The sequence below is a fragment of the Apteryx rowi genome, unplaced genomic scaffold (assembly GCF_003343035.1).
Source record: "Apteryx rowi isolate R43461 unplaced genomic scaffold, aptRow1 scaffold_10, whole genome shotgun sequence".
Classification (NCBI taxonomy): Eukaryota; Metazoa; Chordata; class Aves; order Apterygiformes; family Apterygidae; genus Apteryx; species Apteryx rowi.
The window spans coordinates 1,660,420-1,666,419 of NW_020447197.1; positions in this window are offsets into that span (position 1 = coordinate 1,660,420).

Sequence of the window (6,000 nt, forward strand, 5' to 3'; positions counted from 1 at the left end):
CTGGGGGTGTCCTACAGCTGCGGGGTAGTTCTGAAGAGCCATTCCCCTCCCCTGCAAAGTCGTTGGGGTTGACCCAAAGCACCTGCAGCCCCATTGCAGTGGATCAGGGAGAGCTTTGTGGGGTCTTTCAGCTCTGTTTCCCCCATAGTGGAAGGGCAGCATTATCATTAGCTGCCTGATGAGATCTGCATGGGGATGAGGAATTACAACCCTGAACAGTGTCTTCATGTTGGGCACATGGTGGGTGCTGAGAAGGATGTGCCAGCCAGTGGGTTTGACCTCGGAGGATTTTATTCCTCTTGCAGACCTCTCCTTCTGTCTCTGAGGACAGTCCAGCTGCCAGCAGTGCTGCAGAGAGGAGTAAGTATCCCTGCATCCGTCTCCATCCTGGGTGGCTGCAGTTGTGCACTCGGTAGGTAACGTGTGCAGAAGGGTGTCAGCTTGAGCTAGGTGGGCCCCTGCCTGGCTTCTGCTTGCCTGACTGCCATGTATTTCCATCCACGTGCTTAGCGTGTCAGCTGCTCTGGAAAACGTAGCCCCTTCTTTTCCCAGAAACCTGTTGCATCCTTTATTACGCTAACTCTGCACTCCGTGTTTTAAGTGCTAAGTTGGTTGCTTCCCCATGCTGTTCCACTTGCTGTTTATGCTCAGCTCTTGACTGCTCAAGAAACCTTAATGTCAAACTCTATTTATTGAGAATGGAGCTCTTTGTGGTTTTGTGGTGAAGTATGTGCTGCTTTTGATCAAGGAGGGAATTAATGCAAAAAAACAAGCACAAGTTGTCTGCTTCTTGAAATCTTAGGCGTGAGGCTTTCTCTTAGTTTAATGTCTTATTGGAGGTTGTTGTTTTTAAAATCCTAGAAAAGCTTTTCATAGTACAACATAAGTATCAATGTAATTCTTAAAAAGGATTTTATCGGAAAAACTTTTACCATTGCAGTTCTTAAATTTACTGTAAGCTGTGCTGAAGTAATACAAAAGCTCAAAGAGAACCAGTTACCATCTTCTGTCACCAGAAGTTCACAGGTCTCTCCAGTGACCATACCTGCTTGTTACAGACTGGTTGATCTCACACGAGGGAGATAGTGAGCATAAATAGCTGCTTTATAACAACCCCCCCCCCAAAAAAAAAAAAAAAATTAGAATATGATGAGCTACCTTAAAGTATTAAAGGCAATCACAATGTAAAGCAAAAAACCCACCACCCCTAAATGCCTTGGACTGATTGCAAGACAGCATTAAAGGCCCAGAGAACTTTGTACATATACTCATGGTGTAAAATGAAATTTTTACGTACTTGGCTGACAATGTAACTTAGCTAGCTAGTCCTGCGGGTAGTTCTTAAATGGGCAGGTACCATCCATACTGTCCTTGTAGGCTGTCTGAAGTTTGAAAGGCATCAGGGCATCTCTTACCGAATTCTCTAGCCCTCAGTAATATGTTCTTAAGAATATGCGCACACACACACACATATATATATATATACATATATATATATTTTAATTATTCCTTGACTGTACCTAACAGGCAGTCTAGTCAACTTGGTGTAAAGCAGTCTTGTTCTGCTCTTGTTCTGAGAATGGGGCCATGCTTTAGTAATTCACCACTAAGAGGCCATCGGGGTTTTCTGGGGAAATCTAGGTGATAACAAGTAAGGTCTACTTTTGAGGTGAGTCTTTCCGGGATGTGCATTTGAAACCTTCAAGACTTTTCATGAAAATTACCCACATACTTAGGAAATGTTTTAATTAATATTTTAGTTAAGCAATTGCTCAGACAAAGGAAAGCAGAAAGGAAAGGAAACTGATATCATTAAAGAAAACCATAAACGTAATGTTGCATATTGCTACATGAACGTTTGCAGCAAAGGATATGTAGGTCTGAATGTGTTCAGACCTTAAGATACCACACCCTTCAAAATAGGTTGTTTTTAATAGTGGAAACGAGAGTAAATATCAGATCCTGTGTGAAACATTGCAGATCCATATGTGCAGCAATTTGAACCCCAGACTCTCCAGTCCTCAAGATGTAAGACAAAAGGCACTAGGTGGGATTGTTGCCAGGCTCGGAGGACCCCCCTTCCAAGGCTGTGGCATGGCCATAGCCTTATTCCACCCGATCAGCTGATCTACACCGGAACCAGCTGGGCCTGAAGAGCTCGGGGCTGCCCTCGTGGCTCGCTCTCAGCACCCTCCTGCTAGCAGGCAGCTCCTGGCAGCCTCTTCTTACATCCCGCTTCTCTCCTAGTTATCCGGCTGATTTGTCAGGTGTGCGGCACTTCTTACTCTAGAGGTCAGTATAATGTTAGGAATGGAAGTGGTGCATATCCGATTCTTTTTCCCTGATGTTCCAGAGTGAACTCTAAATTACACTCCTTCCAATATAAGATGGAAGAGAAATCTCATACTGGGGAAATGCACTTGTAAAAGCACAACAACCAATATGGGAAGCTCAGAGGGCGTTAAAGAAAACAATCATTGAGGCCCTTTGTTGAAGAGAAGTTATGAATGCACTAGTAGTAATTTTCTGAAGCCATAGACAATAACATAATGTGAGTGGGTGATGGAAGAAATTACATAGGGTGAAATTTAGAGAGCTGACAGCAGCCTATGCATCACTTAAGACCTATTTCTGAGGGCTTAATTGCAGCTTAAATAGCACACAGGCCTTGTGCTCATCTTCTGTGTAGAAACAAACTCCATCTAGAATAAGCACTGTGAGCAGAACATGGGAAACGTAATCTGATCAGCTGTAAAACGCCTGCTTTGGGAAAGGCTGTTCTGTGCTGAGAACAGATGTGAGCAATGCAGATTTATGTTGCAGCATGCACACCACGAAGGTCTAGTGCTGTGTTTCACCATAGGATGCACTGATGTTAGTCCAAAGAGATGCCATGAGAATATCAATCTTTAAACAAATGGGAAAACTGAGCAATAAGTGCACGTTCTGGTAATTTACTCCATTTGTGAGCTATGGGGCTGCTAACACTAAAAGCAGTCCCGCTCACAAGTGCTTCAGAGGCATTTATATTATTTTGGGGCTAGCTTTTTACAAATATTCAGACTTAATGGTATGAATGCTTAAAAAACTAATTTTTGTGCTTGTATGGCTATGTAAGAGAAATCAAAATTGGACAGTCATACGCGTCTTTGCTACAAAATGGTTGCAAACTAAGGGAAGAGAAAGAGCCCTGTACAACTTCTCTGAAGAATATCAAGCTAGCAAAACACTTTGCATAGAGAATATTGAACACTTGAAGTTTTTCAGTCAATTACGAGAATGTTTTAAAATATGGCGGGTAGAATTAAAGCTGAACCCATTGAACTTTTCCTTATCTTTACCTGCTTAGATTTCTTGTAATGTTTAACTTTTCATTGCGCTTCCTGGACTTAGGATTCTTAGCTCTGAGATAATCAATATTGCCTTGTGATGTGTTTTGATGTATGTTCCTGATAGGTATGTTTAACTTTATAATCCTAACAAATGTTACTTTTGTAAAACTGGAAGAGGTAAATCGAAGAAAAGTAGTCTCTCCCAAAAGTCATTTTGAAAGCAGAAACAGAGATGAAATATTAGAACTGTTCAAGTAGCATTTTTCAAAACAAAAAAACTTGACAAATTTAACTGTTTTCTTTTTAATTGAGAAGTAACCTGCAAATCACTGCTGTTCTCTGGAAACAGATCTGTTATTCAGACGTCTGCTAAATAGTCTGCATGAATTTTATTCTGGTTCTGGGTTTGTTCACAAACCATTCACAAATTGTCTACTTTTATTATTCACAGTGTGTGATTGGGCATGTGGTATATTTTCTGCTCTCTGATTTAATGACTGAAACATTTTGACAGGGAATAGCAAATGGTGAATGACAACTAGTAAACAACATGCAACTCGGGGCATTTGCAAACACTTTTGAGAATATTAACAATCAGAAGAACATTGTTGAAGCCTGGGTAGTCTGACCCCTATGAATTATAATGATTCACATCTCAGCCATTTAGTTACAGATGTATTTAAGTCAGTTTGTCATCGTTTGCCCAGCTCTTTTAAGTTTGTGCGCAAAATCATTGACGATGAATGATGCATCTTTCACTCAGTTCAGGCCTTACATTACTTGTAAATAAAGTGTAATTCTGAAACTAGGCAACAGGGGAGCAAATTCTGTGATTTCCCCCCCCCCCCGTCAGAACAATAAAGGAGAGTGATACACTTCTGCCTGCTAAAAGGAGTGTTGACCCTGAGGTAGGTGCTGTATTCTCACTCTATGCCATATAAACATGGTGTTAAAGTCAGCTTTGCTATTGCCTGTACCCTAGTATTAGAAATGCTGTGTCTCCATGAGGTCTGAAACTTAGTTATGGTCACTTAAAGATATCCTGCTGTTTTTCTTCAATTGTAAGAATTGGCCTAGGTTTATTTGATAAACCTCAGTCTCGGTTCCCATGAAGAACCCATTGAGTTTCTTCGCTTCTTTAGCTTGGTGCTTAAAATATAACCCTGTTCCAGTCCAGAAGGTTCTGAAATGGTGGAGGGAGTGATCCTCGCAGAGCACACGTGTAACTCTTTGCAGCAACAGCCTAGGGTCCATGAACTGTGTAAATGATTAAGATTTTGTAACACTGCAGGCAAAATTCTTTCCCTTGATCCATGCTGTAGATATCTTCTGCACTTTCTGCACACATGGTACTTTCATTGACATCAATGGGAATTCCACACACTGAAAAAGGAAGAAATATTTGCATTCTGGATAAGTGCCTTATTTGGACACTTATTAATACCCGCTCACTCAGGCAAACCTCCTGCTGACTTCGATCTTGCTGGCAAGCTGCCCCCTGGATTAGGATCCCCGTTTTTGAAGAGCTGGTAAATGGCATGTTAAAGGCAAGGGTCAGCAGTGATAGCCATACAATTTTTCTTGCTTTTTCCCCACCACAAAGCTATCATCTGCATTAAGACACTGCAGCTCTTTCTGGAAGATTAATAGTTCTCCACTGGTAACAGCTTTTCCACTAGCAGAAAGCAGTACACCCACTGATGAGTTTATCATTTGAACTTTGAATCCAGTCGGGAAGTTGAGACGTAAACTCTTCCATGATGGTGATTTGTGGTATATTTCCAGTTTTTCAGGGTCAGGTTATTAACCAGCGTAGCAGTGATATAAGCACAAGTCATTGAGAACATGAATCAGAGGAAGTGTCTGACAAAGACCTCACTGTGCAGACGGCTTTCCTAGGAGGCCGTGGAGGTCTGATGTGTGTCATGACGCTCCAGGTGTCAGGATTGAAAATACCATGAGTATTAACAGCCTGAGTGTGTGTATATATACTTTTTTTTTTTTTTGGCAGCACTTGGTGCTCATAGGACTTTATGCTCTAGCCTGTATAAGGAACGATTTTCATTTTGCTTTAAGATATAGAGTTCTTATTGTTTTTCTCTGCTTCCCCCCCCCCCCATTGTTTGGGGGGGGGAAATAGGAAATAGCAACCAGAAACCGACTCAACCACATGTATTGGAAAGCTTAGAACCTTCACACAGGAGTGTTCTTCACATTTTACTTGTGACAAAGCTCTGGGTTCCTATTAAAACGAAACTATTAAAAGAGCATGATCACCTGCAGATTTTTAATGCTTGCCCTGTCATCCTGAAAGTACTAAAAACGTAAAAGATTCTGGGGTAAAACCTGTGGTATAAAGGATAAATGCTACTATTTGAGCTGTGTAAACACTGGAAATCAAGTCCCATAGAAAATTCTGATGTTTGGACAAGTTTGTCCTGAACTGGAATAAAAGTTGAAAACTTCTGTGGACAAGGAGCTCTGAAGAACAATGTAGGGTAGAAATATTTAACCTTTTGTTTAGAACCAGATTAATATTATACTGTTTTGGAGTATGTAGTGGGAACTGTTGTTCAGGTGTCTCTTGTCAGGTATTGAACTGAAGGGTTTAGACTTTTGCAGCTTGGTGCATCTCTTGATACCCTCAGCTTTATGGCTGGTAAACATG